The sequence below is a fragment of the Schistocerca piceifrons genome, chromosome 2, assembly GCF_021461385.2.
Source record: "Schistocerca piceifrons isolate TAMUIC-IGC-003096 chromosome 2, iqSchPice1.1, whole genome shotgun sequence".
NCBI classification, from domain to species: Eukaryota; Metazoa; Arthropoda; class Insecta; order Orthoptera; family Acrididae; genus Schistocerca; species Schistocerca piceifrons.
Window position 1 is genome coordinate 1,034,325,902 of NC_060139.1, and position 27,766 is coordinate 1,034,353,667.

The following is a 27,766-nucleotide window of genomic DNA, read 5'->3' on the forward strand; positions in this document are numbered from 1 at the left end:
TCTCTCTCCCGACAAAACGAGGTATATGAGAAAAGTAATTAGACTGATTTTTGTATCTACCAAAGTTTTTATTTGTTTCAAACAACAATATTGTCCCCTTCAAATTAATTGGTTCAAATGGCTCTGAGCACTATGGGACTCAACTGCTGAGGTCATTAGTCCCCTAGAACTTAAAACTAGTTAAACCTAACTAACCTAAGGACATCACAAACATCCATGCCCGAGGCAGGATTCGAACCTGCGACCGTAGCGGTCTTGCGGTTCCAGACTGCAGCGCCTTTAACCGCACGGCCACTTCGGCCGGCTCTTACTCAAAAATCCAGGATTTGCCACATGTGATAAAACGACTGAACCATTCGTGGTTATTGGCAATTGTCTCGAGAAGATAAATGCATGCATTTCTTACATTTCTTCGATTGCCCATCTGCTCAGTTGTGAGGTTTTTCGCCACTATTTTAGCACAAACGTTTCGCTTGTGCGGAACTAGGTCAAAATTTGATGTACGGTGAATGTGTTTAAGTGTAACAGCTCACCCATCATACTTATTGCCAAACGTCGGTCTGATCTCGCAAAAGCAGGCACACGTTCGATGTTTTCGTCGCTTTTTGAAATTGAAGGTCTGCTTGAGCGAGGTTCATCTTCAGCGTCTTCTAGGCGTTTCAAAAATGATTTGTGCCAGGGAAAACTTGTGCTCTTGATAGAGAATGACCCCCATATGCCTGTTTCAGCTTTTCAAAGGTCACACTCGGGGATTCCAAAGAAGTCGAACACAAAACTTGATGGCATAACGTTGCTCTAACTTCCGCTGTTCCGTTTTCGTAACGCACAACAAAAACGCAGCTTCACTTACGGCGCTCTAAGAAAGCACGTGGTGGCTGTACGGAACTGTAAAAACGGACGGGATGAACCACACCGGTCTACACAAGTAGGAACAACACAGATCGCTCGCAGAGTTGACAATCTCGTTACTTTTCTCACACACCTCGTATCCATACAGCACAAATATCGTCATGGAGCATTAAGCTATCATATCCGTACCTTTTCACTTTACACATGGCTGTAATTCTGACAAGGGAACCTCCCCATCGCACCCCCCTCAGATTTAGTTATAAGTTGGCACAGTGGATAGGCCTTGAAAAACTGAACACATATCAATTGAGAAAACAGGAAGAAGTTGTGTGAAGCTATGAAAAAAATAAGCAAAATATACAAACTGGGTAGTCCATGGGCAAGATAAGCAACATCAAGGACGACGTAAGCTCGGGTACGTCGTGGTCCCGTGGGTAGCGTGAGCAGCTGCGGAACGAGGTCCTTGGTTCAGGTCTTCCCTCGAGGGAATATTTTAATTTCTTTATTTTCGCAAAGTTATGATCTGTCCGTTCGTTCATTGACGTCTCTGTTCATTGTTATAAGTTTAGTGTCTGTGTTTTGCGACCGCACCGCAAAACCGTGCGATTAGTAGACGAAAGGACGTGCCTCTCCAATGGGAACCGAAAACATTTGATCGCATGGTCATAGGTCAACCGATTCCTCCACAGGAAAACACGTCTGATATATTCTATACGACACTGGCGACAGCATGTGCGTCACATGACAGGAATATGTTGCCGTCCCACCTAACTTGTACACTTGGCGAATGGGTAAAAACATTCTTCTACCTTGCCCGATTTAGGTTTTCTTGTGGATGTGATAATCACTCCAAAAAATTAAATTTTTCTCTCGAGGGTAGACTTGAACCAAGGACCTCTCGTTCCGCAGCTGCTCACGCTAACCACAGGACCACGGCGCTCCTGAGGTAATGCTATCCCTGAAGTTGCATATCTTGGCTATGGACTACTCAATTTGTATATTTTGCTTATTTTTTTCGTAGTTCCACACAACTTCTTCCTGTTTTCTCAGTTGTTCTGTCTTCCGTTTTTCAAGGCCTATCAACTGTGCCAACTTATAACTAAATCTGAGGGGGGTGCGATGGGGAGGTTCCCTTGTGAGTTGAGAAGACTCATGACACGTGACGCACTGTGCAGAATTGTTTTGCTCTTTAGAGACGCCAAGAGATGAATACAATAAACAGGTTCAGATGAATATAGGTTGCTGTAGTTATGTAGAGGTGAAGAGGTTTATACAGGACGGAGCTGCGTGGAGAGCAGCATGAAGCCAGTCTTAGGACTGAAGACCACAACAACAACAACAACACAGAATATTGAGTGTAGTAGTTACGAGCGATCATAATGTTCGCACAAGGTAGGAAAATATGCAGGACAGCGCAAAACCAGTTGAAACACCGACTTCGGTGAGGAAAGAGTGGACAACCCGGCAGTGCAGCCGGTGAAGTTGCCGCCGCCTTATTTGAGGCGAGTGCAGCGGTGGGTGCGGTGGGAAGTGAGCCGGCGTGCGCACGTTTCGCAAGCGGCGGCGCCAGGCTGCACCGAGGATGAGTAAAGGGCAGGAATAGCCAAGGACAGACGCCCGTCACTGCAGCCACGCGCCGCCTCTACCTGTCAGGTCGGCCGCTGTTGCGGAAGTCGGCTTCCGGACGTCGAATGGTTCTTTTTTTTTTTTCAAGTGAGTGGGCGTGTCCGTGATTGTCTGCCGTGTTGCACCACAGCAGTGAACGTGTATACAGAAGTGCACATTTGTTGTTCAAAACAGCTACGCTAGAACGCCCAGTGGGCAACGCAAAGTACCTAGAATGCCACGCATGGTACACTAGCATATCGAAGACATATATCGTAGCAACTGGCACAAATGAATTTATATGGGAGCACAGCTCCCCCAATTGGCATCATTCCCCCCTCTGAGATGTCAGTGTCAGCTTAACACACAAATATGTAATCCGCAAGCAAATGAAATATTCTTCATCTACGTCGCTTCCCATTCTGTCCCGTATTGTATAAGAGGCGAGCAAAAAGTTTGCGTTTGTGGGCGTTGCTGCAGTGTATATGCAAAGTAGCGCGACTCCGATGCGGGTATATATGCACCGTCGTGGCCATGACATCGGCGAACACTGTATCACACAAGCGGGATCGGCGAATGAAAAATGTTTATGAGGCAACACGTTTGTCGAAAACCACCTTCGTGGAATGGTGCGCCAAGTTTTGTACCGGTCGCGATTTGGAACAGGACGCAAGTAGATCTTAGAGGCCAGTCTCATCCATTACGCAAACTCAAAAGGGAGTCACTCGAGCACCTGTCCTGTAACACTAATCTCTCCCTATGCGATTATCACGCCGTTCGTCCCTTAAAAAGACCTTGAAGAGTCGAAGATACCTGCCGAATGAGGATACGCAGCAGGCAGTTACGGACTTCTTAACGCAGCAGGATACGGTGTTTTATCAAACAGGTTTTTCCAGCCTGACGCGTCGTGGGATGATTGCCCGAATGCTCAAGGTGATTTTGCCTGATTGACATGCCGATTATGGACTGTTGGCCATCGAAACGGAAACTTTTTAATCACCCCTTATACTTGATGTTAACCGAAGATCTTTGCAAATGGGTCAAAAAGATGTCCATTATATAAGTTCTGCTCCGAACAACAGCTGTTGATTGTATACTTATTTATACTGTAGAGTTTATAATGCCTTCTCGGCAGTTTCACAACTGTCGAGTGTGTCATACCTATTTTATTCCTACGCCAAAGTAACTGCACTGACGGAAAAAAATCGGAACACCAAGAAGGAGTTGTGCGACATAAAAGAAAGTTGGTAAGCGTGTTTCTACATCTGAAATATGATGTCTGTTCAAATTTCGTATGACTTGCATGGGAGTGACGCTAGCAGCACCATTACGAGATTGCAAATCATGAACGTTAGCTACCTTTGAGAGTGGCCGTGGTGAGTTGATGTTAGTCAAGAACGGCTTTAAGGCGACAAACACGCCATTGTCAACTCCTCACTGACTTTGAATAATAGGCAACGAGAAGCTGGATGTTCTTTCTACGATATTACAGAAAGATTTGGCAGTAATGTAGCCACTGTGCATGCATGATTGCTGGCCGTGTTAGTCACGAGAAGGTTGAAAGGGTACAGTACCGCCCGACATTGAAAATAGGTACAACATACTTCATTATTCTTGTCAGAACAATATATTTTTTCTAATAATAACTCAATTTCAATTAATACAGCGAAGCCGGATACCAGTGTGGGAAAGAATGACAATTTATTTATTTAATTGATCACATGTGCACTCCCACAAAAATAAATCCCTACATCCAGTTTGGTGAGATCTGTGAAATGAAAGAATGTATGGTCGTCTGCTAACCACAGATAGTGAATGTGAATATATGATCATCTTTGAGACGGTACTTGGGTCACCTTTGGTGGGACCAAAGAGATGAAATTTACCTGAGCTTTGAGCATCTGAAATGTGGCTGACCAATACGGTAGCAAGGTGCTCCCCCACTTCGGCAGAGGTGCGAGAGGACCTGTAGAACGGCCATGTCTCGGCACTCTGCCGCTGGATCTTGTGCTGTTAAGACCTGTCTTAGGTGTGCTCTGTAAAGACAAAAGAGTGGAGACATGGTATGCATGTGGAATACTTAAGAGTAGTTTGAAATCATAATTTCTCTATTTCAGGAACTTTTGTGGGGAGAATTAAATGTCAGGCAGGTAATATTAATGGGATCGTAGTAATCTTCGGAAGTGACCAACGGTCACAATGAAACCACGAGTAGCAATAAGTTGAAATACTTCCGTGTGCTTAAGTTAAGCTGAATTACTAGCGTGTGTACTATAAGTTGAAATATTTAAGAAATGGCGTGTGCAGGACTTGAAATTAGAGACGAGTACTTCCACGTGGTGGGTACTGTGTGAGTCTCAATCTGAGTATGAGACAAAGGATAAAGAGAAGTACTCGTCCATGGTATCAGTTGAGGACTCGCGTGTGTGATGAATATGTTCTTAATATTACTTTGCGTGATATTTTTCCGTGTGACGCTTGATTCAAGCTATAATACTCTGAGAGAGAAGCAAGGTGAGTCAGCCGTCTATCCAGCAACGCCACTTGGCTTGCATTGCACAGGAAGACGTGCATATATCTCCAGAGTTCATAGTAGGAAAGTAGAATTACGAAGTGGGGCAGTGTCGTGTGAAACTGGGATAAATATTAATTGAAGTGGGAAAGCTGAAAGTGATAATGTTGTGACTATTCCCTGTGTTGTATTTCATGTTGTAGTATGGTGTATGTCATGTAATTTAAGTATGTGTGGTTTGCATGGGAGAGTAGCAAGGTAGTTTCAGAGGTAGTGGGTTATGCGTGTTCCTTTTGTACCGCTCGGTCTGGAGGAAAGTTTCGTGATGATGGTTGTGAGAGTCGAAGTGTGAGATATAGCAAAAGATGCACCATCGTATCCAGAAAGTGCACTGTAGCGTTAAATAATTACGAGACCATAAGATAGAGAATCACCAATGTAAAGCCATGCCCACTGGGTGGAATTTCTCATGTGTTATTGTTGTAGGTTATAGAATTTGTGTGTTTAGGTTATAGAATTTATCGGAATAAATAAGATAGTGAAAAGAAAAAGATTGGCGGCCTTTTCCTTCGAATTGTATGTTGTCATGATATCCAGAATTTATAATGTGTGCGGCACTCATATTCAGTGCGATGGCCACGTGGTGATAAAAGCCGTTAAATAAAATTTAAAAAAAAAAGAAAATGTGGTATTGCCAGTGCGTAGTGAACACTCAGAGTTCTGTAAATTACTGATAGTCAGATGTGCGTTTCCGTTGCGTATTATTCGTGTAGGAGGATAATTTGTAACTTAATCGTTAGTACGAGAGTTCGTGTTACTCGATAAATAAGAATGAATCCACTCGCATGGCAGACCACTCATCTTGCAGGCCTGACTGCTTGATGCCACAGTATGAGCAAGGCATGTGGGTGCCTCTCAAGGTACAGTCGCAAGAAGATCGGTTTCAGGACGGTCTTGTGGGACTACCGAGGGGGAAGACCACTGTGTTCCGCGTATGGCTTTGGCGCACCGTCCTGCATCTGCAGCAGTCTGAGCAGGAGTTGACACCACAGCGATACAACGAACCGTTACAATTCGGTTACTTCAAGGACAGCTACGAGCTAGGCGCCCTGTAGCGTGCATTCCGCCGACTCCAATCCGCCGCCATTTGCGACTTCAGTGGTGGTAAGCGACTACTGATTAGAGGGTGGAGGTCATATTTACTGATGACAACCTGTTCTGCTTCGGTGCCAGCGATGGCAGTGTGTTAGGTTGGGAGAAGGCCAGTTGAGGACATGCAACCACCCTGGCTGCGTGCTCGACATACTGAACTTACACCTGGAGTTGTGGTTTGGGGTGCGATTTCGTATGATAGCACCAGCACTCTCGTGTTTATCCCACGTACCCTGACTAAAAATTTCTGTGTCAGTCTGGTGATTCGACCTCTTTGTGCTGTCACTCATGAACAGCATTCCAGGGGGTGTTTTCCAACGCGATAACGCTCGCCCAGATACCGCTGTGCTCTACAGAGAGTCGACATGTTGCCTTGGCCTGCTCGATCATCAGATATATCTTCAGTCGAGTACTTATGGGGCATCATCGGACGACAGATCCAGCGTCATCCACAGCCAGCATTAACTGTCCCTGTATTGACTGGCCAAGTGCAACAGGCATGGAGCTCCATCCCACAAAATGACATCCGGCACCTGTACAACACAAAGCGTGCACGTTTGCATGCCTGCATTCAACATTCTGGTTAAATGGTTCAAATGGCTCTGAGCATTATGGGACTTAACTTCTGAGGTGATCAGTCCACTAGAACTTAGAACTACTTAAACCTAACTAACGTAAGGACATCACACACATCCATGCCCGAGGCAGGATTCGAACCTGCGACCGCAGCAGTCGCGGGGTTCCAGACTGAGGCACCTAGAACCGCTGGCCACACCGGCGGTTACACCGGTTATTAATGTACCAGCATTTCACATTTTCATTGGCTTATCTCGCGCTTACATTAACCTGTGATGTTGCTATGTTAATCTCTTAAATATGTTGCCCAGGCAAATGTATTGCAAAATTTCATTACTCTACATTAATTATGTTTTGGTCTTGCGATTTTTGTTCCGTTAGTGTACTTGTAACCTAGACTACATTTTACGTTTTTTTAGGAATTAATCTTTGACCGTGTATTACGTTATGTAATGGTTGTGCGATGCTGTTGTAATTTAATTTTCCAAAAGTTATATCTTTATGACGGGACATACTCTTTACTTTTGTACCGGAGCGCTTGACGAAGTAGCAGCGAGCCGTAAACACTTGCAAAAACTGAAATATAAATGAACAAGATAAAAACAGCGTGTATCTGCGGCGTTACGCTTTCCGAAACACTCCATCAGCTACGGACCGGTAAACACGACCACATTCGAAAATAGTGGGAAAGATCATTAATTATTACTATTATTATTATTATTATTATTATTATTACTGTTTCTGTTGTTGTTGACACTATTTAATTTTTCTTTTTTGACCGTCACCTAAAATGTAGGAAAACTATTGGTAATCCAAGCGCCGCTCTATGCTTCACTTGTAGATTGAGAGGTTTCAGCGATCGTGGGCGTCACTTCATACGGTGGAGATTCATTCAGAAAAGAGATACTTTTCCACCTAGAGTCGCGTTAGACTTTCTACCTTCTACTTGTATTTCTTTGTACATAGTCTAACTGTATTTTTTGTCACCTGAACAGCTGATCATTTTAGCCTTTTCTTTCTAGGTGTTTCCCTGTCGGCCTTGCCTTCGTTCTGCATGCCAGGTGAGTTTTAAGGCTTCACACGTTTTCGCTATCTCTCTTGCTCAGAGATATAGGAATAGTTTGGCTGGCTCTTCTCAACCTCCCTACTCCCTCACAATTTTTTTCCACATTACAGCTAGCACAGATCTTCTATCATTGCGCTACTTTTCACTGCAAATACACTGTAAGACAAAAAAGACGCACCACGAAGGAATTATCCGAATGGGACAGACATCGGTAGATGTGATGTACATTTACAGACGAAAAAATGATGGCTGTTTCAGAAAAATTGGAGATTTATTCAAGAGAAAGAGCTTCACAAATTGAGCAGGTCAGCATTGGGACTTATGCAGGTGGTTACTCGGCTTGGCGTTGATTGACAGATTTTTTGCGTGTCCTCCTGAGGCATCGTGCCAGATTCCGTCCATTTGGCGAGTTAGCTCGACAAAAGCCCGAGCTTGTTGGATGCCCCTGCCCATAATGCTCCAAATATTCTCAATCGGGGAGAGACCTGCTGACATTCCTGGCGAAGGGCACTATCCTGCTGAAATGTAAGCCCAGGATGGCTTGCTGTGCTGTGAGCGTACCACGGATGACAACGAAAGGGTCCTGCTATGAAAAGAAATTGCACCACAGACCGTCACTCCTGGTTCTCGGGCCTTATGGGAGACGACAGACAGGTTGGTTTCCGACCGCTGTCTGGTGCACCTCTGGACACTTCTCCCCTGGTTATTGGGGCTCGAGTCGATGCAGAAGTCGTCACTGAAGACAGTTCTACTCCGGTCAAAGAGATTACAAGCCGAAGACATGTGTAGAGACACCTTGGACTGGGCGGGATACCAGCCTGACTGTCGCCCGCTGTACGGCCTGACAGTAAGGAGCAATAGTCTGGGGTGACATCTCTTTTCACAGCAGGACCCCTTTTATTGTCATCCGCGGCACCTTTATGGCACAGCAGTACGTCGACGACACTGTGCGCTCCGTTTTGTTTCCCTTCGTGGAAAGCCGTCGTGGGCTTACGTTTCAGCAACGTTCACGCCGAATATTTCTCATACTTGTCTTCGTCTTTGCCGAACCCTACCTTGGCCGACAAGGTCGCTGGATCCCTCTCCAGATGAGAAGGTTTGGGGCAATTTTGGCAGGGCCCTCCAACCATCTCGGGATTTTAACGATCTAAGGCGCCATTTGGACAGATTTTTTTTAATTCCACAAAAACAGTAACAAAAATGGCTAGCTTACAATAAAATGACATAAATAAGGTGACAGATAATTGCAGTCATATATTACAGCATTCAAAGAATGAGGAATGATATTCAGTCTTTAGCAGTAGCACACATTTAGCACCTTCACTGGCACCTTCAACTGGTGGCAGCTGAGCGTGCACATTTTCTTCTTCTGCAGCCTGAGGTTTCTCATCACCATTTCCCAGACCCACATTAATCATCCATTAAATCCTTGATGTGTGTTCCTTCCAGGGTAAATTACGTGGACAGAAGAGCAGTCCCGAACAGCGACATCACAAAATCCCTCACTGCCTTGTTATTTTTGTCAGTTCCAGCCTTCTAAACGCATCCTTAGGGAGTTCAAGATCTTCCTTTATAACAGACCCCAGATGTTTGCCGTCATATTCTTCTATTCTGCTGTACTACTGATTTATTTTTCATGTGTGACTTGCAGCTGAGGTTACGGTCGGGAAAGTGACACAACCCATCCCCTGTCCACGAGGAATCCAGTCCCTAATCTATACCCATTCTGTTGAAGACAATTCGGAGCATGTTACCATATTTCTTATTGTGATTCCAATACTTAAGTGTTTTATCGAATTCATTTTCCATATACATCTGGTATTCAATATGTTCATCGCTCCCAATATTGTTAAAAATGTAACTTGTATATTAGAACATTAACCAAATCATTGCGTTATTTTTTGCATGAGGGTAGTAACTTTCTTCTGGTCTGAAGAAAATGTTAGTCGGCACATTGTTTGCTGAAGTTCTTGTTATTTGAGCAATTTTCTCCCTGGTCCACCTCCAGCTGATAATCCGATCTCCACATGTATAACGATGAGGCACACTATCAACGAGGTTGCATTTGCTGTACAGGTTAGTGTCGCTTAAACCGAAGGCAAAGAGACGCTCTTTAGTGCTGATGATGTTATTGACTAACTTGTACCACGCTGTTCTCACGTCAGACGAAAGAACATCGCTACTGATGTTTTTCCAGGCCACATTCCATGCTATTCCAGCATATTTAGTTTCTATGTTATTTTTCCTTTCATGTATCCTTCTTTCGGTCAAAATTGCGTTTGCTGTAACTTTTTTGGAGTTTAAAAGGTTGTTGTTGAGATAGCTTAGTACAAGATAATACCCCCTAATATGTTTTAGTTTAAACTAATGTTTGTATATTTATCTGTGGCGCTACACTTTCTGGCCTGACAATGTCGTGTAATGCACCCTGGATCGTTACACATTATGCTCCATGTTCGTTTGACTTACAGTGCAGTTTGGCACAATACCCCTCAGGAAGACGTCCAATAACTCTATCAATCAATGCCGAGCCGAATCACTGCATGAATAAGGGCGGATCAGCGCGTTATTGACTTGCTGAATTTGTGAAGCTCGTTCTCTTTAATAAATCATCCAATTTTTCTGAAATTGTAATCATTTGTTTGTCTATAGATGTACATTACATCAACCGATTTCTGTTCCATTTGGATAATACCTTCTGTTGTGGACTGGCAAGACACTCAATCCACCAGGACGGGAGGCCGAAGGGCACGCGTTTAAGCTCACGCAGGATGGCGTGAGGTCTGGAACAGGACTAGGTCTGTATAGTAGCAAAAATAGTACGTAGCTTCTGGAATACTTAACTTTAATCCATAATTGGTGAACATCGGTCTGACGGTACATGCATCACAGGATAAATAGCAAATGATAATGGCGCCTTGCTAGGTCGTAGCAAATGACGTAGCTGAAGGCTATGCTAACTATCGTCTCGGCAAATGAGAGCGTAACTTGTCAGTGAACCATCGCTAGCAAAGTCGGCTGTACAACTGGGGCGAGTGCTAGGAAGTCTCTCTAGACCTGCCGTGTGGCGGCGCTCGGTCTGCAATCACTGATAGTGGCGACACGCGGGTCCGACGTATACTACCGGACCGCGGCCGATTTAAAGGCTACCACCTAGCAAGTGTGGTGTCTGGCGGTGACACCACACCTTCGTGGTGCATAGCTTTTTTGTCTTAAAGTATATATGACCACTTTTCTATGTTTTACATTTTCCTGTGATACCGAACACAGATTAACAAGAGGAAATTAGAAAACTAGCATTCTCTTTTAGTGATTAAATACGAGTACTGGTACTCATAAACGCATGGTCGCAAGGAAATACCTGTGATTTCTACTTGCCATTGTTAATATTTTTGAGTGTGCAAGTTAAATTGACCACCAATAAGTATTAGAATTCGCGTTCGCAGAATGATGCCAATATTTCTATGAACAGTGTATTGTCTGAGACGACGTTCCAGCTTTTCCCAGCTACATGGGAGAGTAGTGGTTCACATTCCGGTCCATTTATTTTAATTTAAGTTTTCAGAGATCTCTCCTAAATTGCCTAAGGTAACCGACTCGATGTTTCCCTTCAATTGAACGTGGTCGGTTGCGTTCCCTATAATTCGCCGGCCGAAGTGGCCGTGTGGTTAAAGGCGCTGCAGTCTGAAACCGCAAGACCGCTATGGTCGCAGGTTCGAATCCTGCCTCGGGCATGGATGTTTGTGATGTCCTTAGGTTAGTTAGGTTTAACTAGTTCTAAGTTCTAGGGGACTAATGACCTCAGCAGTTGAGTCCCATAGTGCCCAGAGCCATTTGAACCCTATAATTCCCCAATGCGGCAGCATCGTCGATCACGTTGTCGACGAAGCATCTACATTACTAAACGGCTAAAATCTTCCAGTAGAGGTTGCAAATGGCTTATCTAACGGCTTCCAGTTTGATTTTCATTATTTCAGGTATTTCATATAATTTTCCATCGGTTTTAAAAATTAAAAATTCTGTTTTAATATACTTTTAAAAAATATAGTTTTACGTTAAAGTTTTAACACAATAAGTCAAGTATTAAAGTTAGAAACTGTGTACGCGCGTAACTCATGGCGCGCAAATTACGCAGACTGTATTCATCCAGTATTTGAAAATGAGAGCAGTTAGCGACTTCTAAGAAACTTTACAGAAAATTTGAGACCTCTTCGAAAATTTTTCTCCCTGATACCCCTCACAAAATAACAGAAGGAAAAAATGTCTATCGCTTTGCACATTTTCGCTGTTCATGCAGTAATACACTACTGGCCATTAAAATTGCTACACCACGAAGATAGTGTAGCATAGTATTTTTACTTATTACTTCCTTACTGCTGACTCTATTCGCAACACATTTTTCACATAGTATCCAAACATAGCATTGAATGTACCTGCCAAATTATACCACTATACGATAGATAGTTCATGAGATATCACATCGTAAACGTGAATAACTACCTTTCCTAAAAAGGTGCCCAAATTACTTATATGGATGAATAAAAATAAATGAATAAAATCAACATAATTTGGGTTTCGCGTCTTCCACCATGACCTGCATAACCTCCAGTATTTAATACATCAACTCATCTGTAAGGAGCAGGGGGGGGGGGGGTTACAGGTTAAACAACAATTTCCTTCTGTCATTCAAGACGGGAGTGTTTTATTACACATTTTCTGGAATTTAATGATTTCGCCTTTTGCGGACCGTAATCCGACAACAGTAGAATATGTTTTTGACCGAAAGAAGATGTAAAAAGAAAAGTTAAAGACAGCTGAAATAATTAAATTTTTTATTTGTTGAATGGAATGTGATATCTCTACATATGCGAGAACAGTAGAACATGTTTTTGAGCGAAAAAAGATGTAAAAAGAAAAGTTAAAGACAGCTGAAATAATTAAATTTTTCATTTGTTGAATGGAATGTCATATCTCTACATATAGAAGACAATGTCATGACTGGCTGATCGTCTGGCTGGCTCACTTACTCACCATCGCCCAGCCCAAGCCGCTAAGGATAGAAACCTAAAATTTGGAAACGGTATGGATGTCATACTGTACGTGTCGTTTAAGAGAAGAGTTTTCGAAATTCCAACCCTAAAGGCGTGAAATACGGGATGGAGGTTTTTTTTTAAATTGTCACTATTAAGGCAGTTTTGAAGCTAGACCTACGATAATTGGTATTTGGTTTCTTGGTCAGTAGCAAAAAAATACTTGTCTCGGCATTTTTGAAAACTTAATCCTGTGGCGGTGAAATAGTGTGTGAAAGTAGTTTTTGAAAATATAGCATTATGAAAGAACTACTAAAGCATTTTTAAAGTTAGAGTTATGAATATTGGTATTTGGTTAGTGGTTACAAATAAAAACCTACGTGTTTCAGTGTTTTAGGGAACTGAACCGCTCATCAGTCCCCTAGAACTTAGAACTACTTATACCTAACTAACCTAAGGACATAACACACATCCATGCCCGAGGCAGGATTCGAACCTGCGACCGTAACAGTCGCGCGGTTCCGGACTGCGCGCCTAGAACCGCTAGACCACCGCGGCCGGGAGTTTTAAAAAAAAAATATATATATATATGTTTCACTGTTTGTGTAAATTCAACCCCTGTGGGTGTGAAGTGGGGGATGAAAGTTTTTATGGAAATATTTCAAAGTGCAAGTATTTTTGAAGCTAAATCTATGAAAATTTGTATTTGATTTGGTTTCTCTGTTAGAAATAAAACATACACATTTCACTGTTTTCGCAGGTTAATGCCCTAAGGGGGTGAAACAGGGGTGAAACGTTTTATGAAAATATTTCATTGCGAAATCATTTTTACAGCTAAATCTTCGGAAACTGATGTTTGGCTTCTCGGTTAGGAATGAAAAAAATACGTGTATCACTGTTTTTGGAAACTCAATCCCTAAGGAAGTAAAATAGTTTCAAACTGATTCTCTGACTCATGACCGCCCAGCCTAAATCGCTAACGGTAGAAACTTAAAGTTTGGAGGTGTGTGGATCTTATACTGTGGGCATCGTTTAAGAAGCGATTGTGCGAAATTTCACTCCTAAGAAGGTGAAACAGCGGATGAAAGGCATTTTGTAAGTATTTGGCTACTGAGGGAATTATGAAGCTAGAACTACGAAGACTGGTATTTGGTTTCTCAGTCAGAAAAAAATACGTGTTTCAGCATTTTTGGAAGTTCAACCACTAACGGAGCAAAATAGTGGGTGAAAGTTTTTTTGAAAATAAATAATTACTAAAGAACTACTAGAACATATTAAGGCAACGTCTGTGACAATTGGTATTTGATTTCTTGGTTAGAAATAAAAAAAAATTCTTATTTCAGTGTTTCTGGAAATTCAACCCCTGGCAGTAGGGAATGAAAATTTTTAAGAAAGTATTTAGTTACATTAAATAAAATTTTAAAGCTAGATTTACGAAACTTTTATTTGACTTTTTGGTTAGATATAAAAAAAATACTTGTTAGGCGACGAAAGCTGCTGTGGAAATACCTCTACAAAAACAGAAAAGGCATGATTAACAAAAGAATCGCTTTTTGGTCACAAGTACATTCAGAAAAGGCCATGCTTATGAGGCCTTAATTAGCGTTAAAAGCTTAGAAGGTGTTGTAATTTGTGAACAAACATAAAAATTCGATTAAATAAAAAGAACAAAGTCTTTGCAAGCCATACAGTCACCGTTAGCGAAGCAGCGTGGGTGCTAAGCTTGTTTAGAATTACGGCAGTGGATTTTACGATCTACTTCAACAGGATAACGTGAAATTCAGAACTGAATGAGAAGTCAGACATGGAGGTCCAGCAGACCTAAAAGAAGTTTTCAGATGCTTAAATTGAGAAAAAAGTCAGTAACAATATCTGTTGCTGGAACACACTTCAACAACTTTTGTTTAGAGGATTACATTATACTGTTGCCCCTAGTGCAGATAAATACAAAGTATTGGAAGAACTATGAGAATCTGAAATCAGGTCGAAAATTAATCCTAATAAGATTAAAATAATATGTAGGGTGATTCCGTGATGTGGTGGTGGAGAAGAGTAAATGTATTAATGTAAGGTAAGAGACCCTAGTCCGATACGCGAGACGAAAGTCGTAAACGAAAATCGTTCTGATACCTGTGAGACTGGACCTCTCTTACACTGACTTAGTAAATGTCATGGGATGGGCACCTAATATCGCGCGGGACCTCCTCTGGCCCCGCGGACTGCATTGAGACGCCGTGGCAGTGAGTATACAAGCCCCTGGTACGCCCCAGGAAGCAGCTGACACCAAATCGTTTGCAGAGCGACAGCCAGTTCTGATCTGTTCGTGGGTGCAGGATTCATGGCACAGAGTCTTGCGTTCCATGACATCCCATATACGTTCGTTGGGGTTCCAATTTGGGCTCCGGGATGGCCATCTCAGTCTTTGGACCTCCCCACCATTCACGGGCGACATGGGAGCAATGTGGCGGCGTGTTATCATCTTGAAAAACCATAGTGTTTGCTGGTCCCCCAGCAGCTCAGCATAACGCAGACCATTCGAAGTCCCCTCTAGAACAACTATGGGCCCATTCCATGCCAGGAAAATGCACCCCAAACCACAACAGAGACACAACCGCCTTAGACCGCATCTTCTTGGCAGTCGGGATTCATCGGCATGGTACACTTGAAATCGGGATTCGTCAGACCATATCAGGTTACGCCATTGTTTCATTGTCCATCCTTGGTGATCCGCGACAAATGCAAGCCGTTGTGCTCAGTGACTTTAGGTTAACATTCGCACTCGTGTGCTGCACCGGCTTCCATACTCCTGCGAATTGTCCATTGGGAGACGTGACTGGTATATGATGTGTTGAACTGAATCATCATCCATAGAATTCCAGTTTTCTTTCTCCTGATAACAACGTCCTCTTGAGGAGTCCCCGCCCGGAGCTCAGAATGGGGGACTGTTTTACCCAAGAGGACGCTATCATCATTTAACGATAAAGTAAAGTTGCATGCCCTCGGGAAAAATTACGGTGTAGTTTACCCTTGCTTTCAGTCTGTTGCACTATTGTCATTCCGTCACTACTGACTCCGTCTCAGACGTCGCCGGTCACGGTCATCGAAGGTGGCTGGACGGCCAGCAGTTCATCTGTTGTGGACTGTGATACCCCCATTCAACCATTCACGATACACCCTGGGCACGATTGAACGTCTGAAACAGAATTCCTGCACCACTGCCGAAATTGAAATTCTCATTCGTCGGATACCGACAACGATACCCCATTCGAACGGCCTCAGTTCACGATGACGTTACATGTTACACAAATCACTTGGACAACCGCTTCTTACAAGGGAACATCCCCATCGCACCCCCCTCGGATTTAGTTATAAGTTGGCACAGTGGACAGGCCTTGAACAACAAAACACAGATCAATCGAGAAAACAGGAAGAAGTTGTGTGGAACTATGAAAAAAAAGCAAAATATACAAACTGAGTAGTCCACGCACGGGACACGCAACATCAAGGCTAATGTGTGCTCAGGAGCGCCGTGGTCCCGTGGTTAGCGTGAGCAGCTGCCGCACGAGAGGTCCGTGGTTCAAAGTCTTCCCTCAAGTGAAAATTTTAATTTTTTATTTTCAGACAATTATTATCTGTCAGTCCGATGCGATCACTTTTTTTGGGAGTGGTTATCACATTTATAAGAGAACCTAAATCGGGCAAAGTAGAAGAATCTTTTTACCCATTCGCCAAGTGTACAAGTTAGGTGGGTCGACAACATATTCATGTCATGTGACGCACATGCCGTCACCAGTGTCGAATAGAATACATCAGACGTGTTTTCCTGTGGAGGAATCGGTTCACCTATGACTTTGCGATCAAATGTATTCGGTTACCATTGGAGAGGCACGTCCTTTCGTCTACTAATCGCACGGTTTTGCGGTGCGGTCGCAAAACACAGACACTAAAGTTGTTACAGTAAACAGAGACGACAATGAACGAACGGACAGATCATAATTTTGTGAAAATAAAAAAAGTAAAATTTTCACTAGAGGGAAGACTTGAACCAAGAACCTCTCATTCCGCAGCTGCTCACGGTAACCACGGGACCACGGCGCTCCTGAGCTCACATCGGCCTTGATGTTGCATATCTTGCACATGGACTACTCAGTTTGTATATTTTGCTTATTTTTTTCATAGTTCCACACAACTTCTTGCTGTTTTCTCGATTGGTCTGTGTTCAGTTTTTCAAGGCCTATCCACTGTGCCAACTTATAACTAAATCTGAGGGGGGTGCGATGGGGAGGTTCCCTTGTTAGAAGGTCTCCTATACAACTGCAGCTGGCACAGGGGGTGTTTGAGGTGGGTACGACACAGCTGAGGCATCTGTCCCCCACTATCCCATGACATTTGTAAGTCAGTGTCCTACAATCTCTTTGCTTTCCATATTTTGGGAAGAGATGGTATGGACCAAAACAAGGAAAAATTGTGTAGTAAACAAGGGCTCCAAAATATAAACCTTAAGACTTACGAGTACTTCTTCGGTAGAACAGATGTGTTTCACAGTAAAAGATGAACTTATGCAGATAGCTCTTAAGGGCACTTTATAGCCCATGTTTACTAGAAATATCATTATTGTTTTGGTCCGTTTTGCGTCCTCCCAAAATAGCAAATAACATGCAGTAGAAGACGTCCACTGTCAGAGGCATCAGAACTATTTATGTGTATAACTTTCGAATCGGTCGTCTCCGGACAAGGGTCCCTTCCCTCAAATTGGCACATTTATCCTTCTCCATCATGCCTGAAAGTTGGCAACATCATTACGCACCCACCCCGTATTTCAAAATGTGATTTGGTACAGTAGCTGTATGTCATTTAAGTTTAGATCAAACAAGAGACAATCTTCAGATTAAAAAATAAATAAATAAATAAAAACTTTGATTGTAAGAGATGAGTCCAACCATGATCATCTGTATCTAGACATTAACTACGTCAAAGTTATAGAAATGGGGAAAATGTGACATTTCAAGTTTGTTGGTGTGTCCAGTTTCCGTCGCAAGCAGAAGCTATTTGAAAAAGGTATGTATGCAAAATTTTACAGTTTTCGGAGGAGATAAAAAGGAACACAACAATGTTGTGGTTGGCAGGAGAGCCAACACCGGGTTACTAGAGGAGGCCGAAAGGCACGCGTTTTAGCTCACGCAGGCTGGCGTGAGGTCTGGAACAGGACAAGGAAATTAGAATTTAGAAAAACGGCCGTAGCTGGTGGAATACTTAACTTTAATCCATTAATGATGAACGTCGGTCTTGACGGTACATGATTCACAATATCAATAGTAACTGAATATGGCGCCTTGCTAGGTCGTAGCAAATGACGTAGCTGAAAGCTATGCTAAACCATCGTCTCGGCAAATGAGAACGTAAGTAGGTAGTGAACCATCGTTAGCAAAGTCGGCTGTACAACTGTGGCGAGTGCTAGGAAGTCTCTCTAGACCTGCCGTGTGGCGGCGCTCGGTCTGCAATCACTGATAGTGGCGACACGCGGGTCCGACGTATACTAACGGACCGCGGCCGATTTAAAGGCTACCACCTAGCAAGTGTGGTGTCTGGCGGCGACACCACAATGTCAAAGGTGTGCTGTTTGCCCGCTAGGGTTCAAATGGTTCAAATGGCTCTGAGCACTATGGGACTCAACTGCTGAGGTCATTAGTCTCCTAGAACTGAGAACTAGTTAAACCTAACTAACCTAAGGACATCACAAACATCCATGCCCGAGGCAGGATTCGAACCTGCGACCGTAGCGGTCTCGCGGTTCCAGCGCCTTTAACCGCACGGCCACTTCGGCCGGCTCCCCGCTAGGGGTCCGTGAAGATTTTGACGCCAGTGATGTTCGGTGACGGTGCTTAAAATGCCTTCTGATGAGTATTGTTTGAAGTATGGCTGAAAATGTCGTGCTAATGGTTGTCTAACACGCTACAAGCACCCAGATGTTCCACAACGGGGAATTAGCTCTTCTGAGGGGCCTATCGGCGTCTTCTATAGCATATGCTTCACCTCTCCCTCACAAAGAGAAATCCAAAGCATGCCGACAACATCTCTAACACAACATTCATCACACAGCAGTTTGAACACCGTCTGTGAACATCCCTAGCGTCGAAACTTTCATGGAGACCTAGCAGGCAAACGGTGCACCAGTGACCTTTTTGGTCATATCAAAAGTGTTTCTTTTTCATCTCCTCTAAACATTGTAAAATTTTGTACGCTAATTTTTTCACACCCTACACAAATATTCGCCTTTTAAGTCCTAACTCCTTTTTCTTGTTGATGTCTGTAAATAATCTTCCAGGCGCATTTCAGCTTTTCTACATTAAGGCATCTTCAGTGGATGTAATAGTTATTCGGTTTCCCCATGGAAATCCACATTTCCTCTAATCTTTTCACAGGTGACGGGTCGCAATGCCAGTTCACTCATAAAACATCGACACATTTTCACGTCACGATCTTTTTGTTTTGTAGTTTTCATAATGCGTAAGCGAACAGCAGTTCGACACCACTACCGGTCTGGCACGAGCTGCATATTGTTCGTAAGATTCGTGAGTGATTCTGTCGTAACTGTATATTCACTTCGTGTATCTTTTCTTGTTTGTTTACGTAAGTGTTGTCAACATAAAAGCACAGACGTTAGGTTGGCAACACTTACGTAAACAAATGAAGACAGAGACGCCAAGTGAACATGGAATTACGACAAGAATCGCTCACAGTTCTCGTAACAAATGTCTGCAATTCGTGCCTGACCAGTAGTTGTGTTTCATAGCAGTTAGCTTACAAAATACGAAAAGCGCGAAACACAAAGGTCGTGACGTGGAAATGTGTCTATATTTTATGAGTAAAGAGACAGTACAAACTCTCGCCTAAGAAAAGATGAGAGGAAACGTGGATTTCAGCCGGAAAAGCGAATAACTATTTCATCCACTGAAGACTCATTAATGTAAAAGGGTGAAACGCGTCTGCAACATAAGCAAAAACATGGGGCCTAGAGTGCTTCGCCTTGTCAACAAAGTTCCTGCTGTCAAAATTGAGTACTTTCCAGCATTCTGTAACACAGACGCAGTTTTCGTTCGAGTATGACATAAGGAATGTAACACGTAACGGTTGCTTGTACAATAACGTTCCGTTTAGAGTATATGTAATATGGCGTTGGCTGATAGCTCCGTAAGTGACGGGTTACCAGTACGAAGCCGGCCGCGGTGGCCGAGCGGTTCTAGGCGCTACAGTCTGGAACCGCCTGACCGTTACGGTCGCAGGTTCGAATCCTGCCTCGGGCATGGTTGTGTGTGATGTCCTTAGGTTAGTTAGGTTTAAGTAGTTCTAAGTTCTAGGGGACTGATGACCTCAGACGTTAAGTCCCATAGTGCTCAGAGCCATTTGAACCAGTACAAAGTTCCGAGGTTCGATTCTCAGTCTATCCTACGACTTTTTCTACACGATTTATGGATTTGTTAAAGAAAGATGAAAGAGTGCTTCATGTCTTGCATCTACATTGCTATAGTCCTAGCTCAACGTGTCCCACAAACATCAGTAGTCTTTCTGTTTCTCCAGAAACTTTGTCCTTGAAGTTTCTCCGCCTCGCAACCTGCCACGTACATTAGAACAAATGGTTCTGAGCACTATGCGACTTAACTGCTGAGGTCATCAGTTGCCTAGAACTTAGGAGTAATTAAACCTAACTAACCTAAGGACATCACACACGTCCAAGCCCGAGGCAGGATTCGAACCTGCGACCGTAGCGGCCACGCGGTTCCAAACTGAAGCGCCTAGAACCGCACGGCCACACCGGCCGGCTACATTAGAACAGCACATAATCCCGCGCACAGTGACTAAACGCGGACTTTCGTCGGGAGGTTGGCACGACGGCGCTAAATACGTCAGAATTTGTTGGGCGGAGTGTAGAGGGGGCCAGCTGGAGGGTGCTTCTACCCGCCAGACATTCCGACGAGGAATGTTGGTTGGTAGGTCGGTCAAAACGCCAACACACGTCCAATTTGTTGATCGTAACAGTACACGCAGAGGATCCAAAGGGAAGAACTTACACTTCGTACCTGTGTCAAATTTCCTTCTTTTGTTTCTTGCATCAAATACACTTTTAATTTTAATTTAAAATACGTCCACAACCTGTTATGTATCTTATTTATTATCATTATCTAAGTTAACAACAAGTTTAAACAAAATAGTGTATATGCATTTGTACGTATTATTATATATACAGACCTGTATAATTTTTTAAAATTTATCCTTTTGTAAAATATTCAACAAAAAGTTTACTAGTAATAATACTGAAGCTGTATGATATAACATGTAAAATCGCACAATGTACGACCTGCTATATAATAACATGCAGCAGGTCTTTACTAGAGAAATAAAAAATAAAATAAATAAAAAAAGCTGATCGTATGTTGGGCCCTTTAGAATGAAGTTCGGTCTGTGGTAATGAGAAAGGGAAGTGAAGAATGCGTTGGCTGGGAACGAGAGAGCGCCGATGTGGAGCGGAGTCTAGGGTGCGTCCTACTGTAAATGTACGGCGCTATCTGTTCCAGAGTGTGCAAACGGACCACGAAGGATGCCGTATTTCGAATTTTTGTCAACTTTTTTTGTCCGTCAGTGCCATCTGATAACTGGCCCAAAGACAAGCGGTTCTATCTCACAAAGAGAGAGCACACAGCACTCAGATTTTTGTAAATTTTTATATTTATGGTACGTGAAGTTGAGAACTGAAATGTCAATCCCCAACCAAAGCAGTTCCATGCAACTCTCAAAAATTTTCGAGATAATCGACTTCAAAATATTCCGATCGTCTTTAATATTTTAAAGGTCGATTTTTCCCTGCAGGCAGCCAGTTTCTGTCTTAGAATGGTAGACTGCCACGTGGGGATCCCAGCTTCGTTTCCCAGCTATGGTGAAATTTAAACAAACGTGCATATTTGATGAGCTTTTCTATGAAGCGTAAAATACATAAAGATGAGAAAAATCGATACATATTTTTTGTAATTAAAAAATCTTTGTTAATAATTCATACAAATTACAAAAATGGATGTGGGTACGTATGTGTGTATGTTCCACGTCTCCTCCCACACCACTGGATCTATTTCAACAAAACTTGGTACACATATCCTCTACTGTGCAAGGCAACAATCGCTGTGAGGCTAAGAACCGCCAATCTATCATATTCCAAGGGATATGACGTTGTCAACACTGACATGCGTGAAAAACCGCCGCGTCATGCATGAAGTTTTAATACATTTATTCGCTGACAGCTGACAGCGCTTTTGACAACTTCCAACAGCGAAGCGCAAACGGGTGAAGACGGAAACAAAAGTCGTCTACACAGCGATGAAAAGGCGCTGCCGTAGAGACGTTTACAAAATCGCTTTGTAGACACACGAAACAGCTGCAGTCTGCGTACAGTTACTGTCTGGGATACTAAACTTATGCGTTTGCACGATATGCACATTTCTTTGTATGAGTGTTTTTTTTTATTTCAAAGGCGATGAAGTCTTCTCGGGTTACCAGCCTGAAGGTGACGAGTAGGAAACATGTTGAAACCCTGCAGCAAGTCTTGACTCGGCTGATATCCCGAGAACACTTCATCATCGAAATTCGCCGAGAAAGTCAGCATTCCCGTATAATTTCAAAGGTGTTTCCACGAATACAAGGAAATGAATTTTTTCGGTTTTACAAGGAGCAGAGCTCATCTTTTGTTTTCGTTTGCAATAGAAAATTGACAAAATGAATATTTGGGCAATGCCGGGTTTATCAGATAGTTTTTTTAATAACAGATCGATAATTAAGTATTTATATTTGCAATGCAAAGTGGATTTTTGTTCAAAAATGGTTCAAATGGCTCTGAGCACAATGGGACTTAACATCTGAGTTCATGAGTCCCCTAGACTTAGAACTACGGAAACCTAACTAACCTCAGGACATCACACACATCCATGCCTGAGGCAGGATTCGAAACTGCGACCGTAGCAGGCGCACGGTTCCGGACTAAAGCGCCTAGAACCGCTCGGCCACAGTGGCCGGCTGGATTTTTGTGTGCGTATGTAATTAGACATAAGATGAAGTGCATTTTTAATAAGGATGAATATTAGATATGTATTAATTAGCATACATTTGATGTATGTTATGTTTAAATGACTTAGCTATTCGAACTTAACGGGGAAAAAACGAAAAAAAAGACCAAACGAAATTCGAACCAGCCATTACCAATCTCGAACGCTACTGATTTTTCCCATCTTTGTGTATTTTACACTAGACGGAAATGCTAATAGAATGAAGAAAAATTTGCATTGGTCAGAAACCGAACCCAGTTCTCTTACGTGACAGGCGAGCATTCTATGACAGAACCACGCCGCCTGTGAAAAAACGTCGACCTTCCTTTATGGCAGCGGTTCCCGACACGTTGGCCGTGGCCAGCGTGGCACTGGGCTGTGAACGCTGGTCGAGAGTTCAAGGAAAGATAAAAATTATAGCGAGCTTGAGCGGTTTCACTCGTCAGTCTCAACATCAGCGAGTACACAGTGAAGTAAGAGTTGAAATGCCCCGTTGCTATCCTATACCACTCGGAAGGGAGTAATGGTCCACTCCGTCACGTCGAATCCTACCCTAGACAAAGACGGAATAGGTCAAAAGAAGCTGCTAAGACGCAACACCAGTATTCTTTTAAAATGTTGAAAATTACTAGTTCGTATGCTAACAGGCTCGCGGCGTTGGCTGACTGTTCGTCGCCACAATCCGACGGTAATTTGCCGAGTAGGTAGTTTCTCGGACTCAGTTGTTCACAAGAATGATTCGCTTTAATTTTGCTGATTTAATATCCCGCCGTAAAAAGGAAGGACGGCCGGTGTTTTACGTTCCTTCCATGGCTAATATTATGAGAGGCGGACCTTTGCTCGTATTTTCTGCTACTGGGGGGAAAATAGCGGCCGTGGCTGTCTTAAGGCACAATGCTGCCTTTTCCATGGAGTGACGTGGGCGACCGCAGAAAACCGATACCTGGATGGCCTACGCGAGAACTGAAGCCGGGTCTCTGGAATGCGAGTTGATGGCGCTAGCCGCTACAACACTTTGCTCAGTCCCATGGTGATACTGCTGGATTACTGTTTAGTGAGGCACTTGTTGAACTTCTCAACCAACTATCTATGTGAACGAGCCTTTTCAACTTTTCTTTTTCTGAAAAATAAGCACAAGTAAATAGACCGAAAATAGATAGTGATTTGAGTCTAAAATTAACCAGTTTTATCCAGACATTGATTTCTTCGTGAGTGACAAAGTCAAAAATCCCAATGAGTTCTTTCTAACACTGACCACTCGATTTAGAGTTTTCTCGTCTAGTTGTGAATATAATAAAATTGTTTTCTTTATAAAAATAAATATTTTTCAGTCCTTCTTGTAAAGTATGTTTTACTAATTAAGCCTATAAGCAATACAAAAATGTCTGTCACAAATTTACGTTCTGCGCATATTTCCAGCAGTAAATGGACGTTAAAGATTGGCAGTCTGGCAACACTGTAATCATGTGTAGGATAACTACCTGACCGGAGGTCCGTACCCAAAGGCTGGAAAACTGCTCAAGTCACAACAATACCCAAAAAGGGAAGTATGAGTAATGCGTTGAATTACAAGCATATATCACTAACATCGATTTGCAGTAGGGTTATGGAACATATACTGTATTCGAACATTATGAAGTACGATTTATTGACACATGTCATGGATTCAGAAAATATCGTTCTTGTGAAACACAACTAGCTCTTTATACTCATGAAGTAATGACTTATATCGGCAGGGGATGATGCCAAATGGAGTCCATATTTTTAGATCTCCAGAAGTCTTTCGACACCGTTCCTCACAAGCGTCTTCTAACCATTAGGTTAGGTTAGGTTAGGTAACTGCATGCCTATGGAATATCGCCTCAGTTGTGCGACTGGATTCGTGATTTCGTGTCAGAAAGGTCACAGTTCGTAGTAATAGACGGGAAGTCATCGAGTAAAACAGAAATAATATCCGGCGTTCCCCAAGGAAATGTTATAGACCCTCTATTGTTTCTGATCTATACTAACGACATAGGAGACAATCTCAGTAGCCGCCTTAGATTGTTTGCCGATGATGCTGTCATTTACAGTCTTGTAAAATCATCAGATGATCAAAACGACTTGCAAAATGATTTAGATAAGACATCTATATGGTGCAAAAAGTGGCAATCGACCCTGAATAAAGAAAAGTGTGAAGTTATTCACATGAGTACTAAAAGAAATCCGCTAAATTTCGATTACACGGTAAGTTACGGAAATCAGAATGCTGTAAATTCAACTAAATACTTAGCGATTTCAATTACAAATACCCTAAATTGGGAAGATCACATAGATAATGTTGTGGGTAGGGCCAACCAAAGACTGCGATTCATTGGCAGAACACTTAAAAGGGGCAACAGGTCTACTAAAGAGACTGCTTACACCACACTTGTCCGCCCTATTCTGGAGCATTGATATGCGGTGTAGGTGAGATAGTGTCACAGACATGATATGTGAATTGGAGTGGCAATCATTAAAACAAAGGCGTTTTTCGTTGCGACGGGATTTTCTCATGAAATGTCAATCACCAGTTTCTCCCCCGACTGCGAAAACATTCTGTTGGCACCTACCTACATAGGGAGAAATGATCATCAAAATAAAATAAGAACTCAGGGCTCGCACAGAAATATTTAAGTGCTCGTTTTTCCCGCGCGCCTTCCAGAGTGGAACAGCAGAGAGACAGCTTGAAGGTGGTTCATTGAACCCTCTGCCAGGCACTTTATTGTGAATAGCAGAGTAATCACGTAGGTGTAGATGTGCCTCTGTCAGCAGTTAGGACTGGCGTTGTGCAGATGGTGCAGTGGGTATCGTTTTGGATTAGCATCCAGGAGGTCGAATGTTCGAATCTGGGTCGATGCGTATTGATTTTTTTTTCTTTTTTTTTTTTTTTTTTTTTTTTTTGCCAGTTTCATTCTGCCACGTAATACAGTAGTACATACTTTTCCTTAAGCCACACGCATCCGACATTTACATGGTGCATTCGTAACGAAATGCAATGGACCCGAATGTGGCAAGAATAATTGTTGACATTGATCGACTGGACCATTGAGCGAGAGTACACAGAAAACAGGTTTGGGATCTAGCAAATGCAGTGGTGCGAAACAATTGGAATCCACGACGTCCAAAAGGCTTCTTTAAAAGCTGATCAATGAACACTAACGTACTTCCTATTCTGTGTTCGTAGTATGTAAGTACAAATGTTTTGTAGAAGATCCACCGTAATTGCTGTATGACGATTAAGAAGCTAGGCACCGTATCAGGCAGACTACATTTCGCAAATAAAAACAAATTCTCCTCGATCCAGAATCGAACCCTCGATCTCCCGCCCGCTTACCCAAAACACTATCCAGTACACCAACTGCACAGTTTTACCCCTATATGCTGACATAGGTAGTTATCGTGCATGTGATTACAGTGTTTCCAGATTTCTAATCTTTGACGCCCATTTACTGCCGGACGAAATTTTGTGAGCCACATTTTTGTACTGTTAGTATGCGGAGAATTGCTTGGTGAAGTCCGAGTGCGCGAATATTTCTTCACCACATCGGACTTCGCAACGCAATTATTGATAAAGAAAACAATTTCATTATATTCACTTAGCTGTCACAACTAGATGAAAACTCAAAATCAAGTGGTCGTGTTAGAAAGAAGGAACTCAGTGAGATTCTTTACTTTGTCACCTATGAGAGAATCAACATCTGAATTAAAACTGACTAATTTACCCTCAATATCTACTACTTGCACTTATTTGACAGAAATACTTAAGCTGAAATGTCTCGTTCACATAGGTGTGTGTGTGTTTTTATATTTTTTACTTGTCTATATATATATATATATATATATATATATTTTACAAAATAGGTGGTCCGCACAGATGAAAAGGTCGGGAACCGCTGCTTTAGGGTATTAAACACGATCGGAAAACTACGATATTGCACTGTCTGTGCTCTTCTGATTACGATGCACTGCGGCGACCACATGAAATGATTCGCAATTGCGAATAAGGACCACCATCAGCTGTAGAACGGAATAACAATGAAAATTTGTGTCGGACCGGGTTTCGATCCCGAACTTACCGCTTAGCGCAAGCGGTCGCTTTACCATTTGGCTATCCGTTCACGACTCACGGCCAGACCAAAACTTGCATAAGTCGTCAACGATGCGTCGTAAAACTTGCCGATGTTCTCGAGTTGCGTGGAACGGCTTTGGAGACTGACAAGGGGAAGGCCTCAGACACGGCCAACTGATTCAGCTCAAATTTGGCAGGTCGCTTGTGTACAACCTAAAACGAAGGAATATAGGATTTTTGGGTCAACAGCCCTGCTTTTTTGAGAAAATCACCCCTAAATGTTACGACAAGCAGTCGACTCAAAATTGGCGGGATCGATAGAAAATTGTAAATAGAGCATTTCTCATCATCCGCATACTTTTCCAGAAATCTAGGCAAGAAACTTTTACAACCTACGCTTCTGTACCCACATGGTAAACACTTTTCGCCGACAGCACCGATAGCGCAACGGCCAAGGTAACTCTGGGAATCGGAGAACCCGGGTTCGAATCTCGAAGAAACTTTGGGGGATGGTATTCTTTTCGTTTGTAATTTTCCATATTTCAATTGATAGGTATAGGAGGGTTAATAAGGTAAGGAAATCAGTAAGGAATGATCAATAGTAAGGTAGCCAAATAACCCTCCTATCCCTGTCAATTGAGATATGGAAAAATACAAACGAAAAGAATAACATCCGCTGGGTTTCTTCGAGATTCGAACCCGGGTTTTCCGATTCCCAGACAGATTTTTTTTTCTTTTTCTTTTTTTTTCATTTTGTTCTTTGTTGATCGTTGGGTTTGGTCGTTACGGAAGTCACAT

The 27,766-nt window shown here is 42.7% G+C and overlaps 1 protein-coding gene across 1 annotated transcript in view; it reads left to right on the forward strand.

The window, feature by feature from the left end:
- LOC124776861 (PRL-1 phosphatase) overlaps window positions 1-27,766 on the forward strand; it is a 629,058-nt gene that overhangs the window by 408,566 nt on the left and 192,726 nt on the right. Inside the window, exon 2 of the mRNA XM_047252037.1 lies at window positions 7,717-7,755. The gene's annotated coding sequence lies outside the window, so the exon portion shown is untranslated. The remainder of the gene's footprint in view (window positions 1-7,716; window positions 7,756-27,766) is intronic.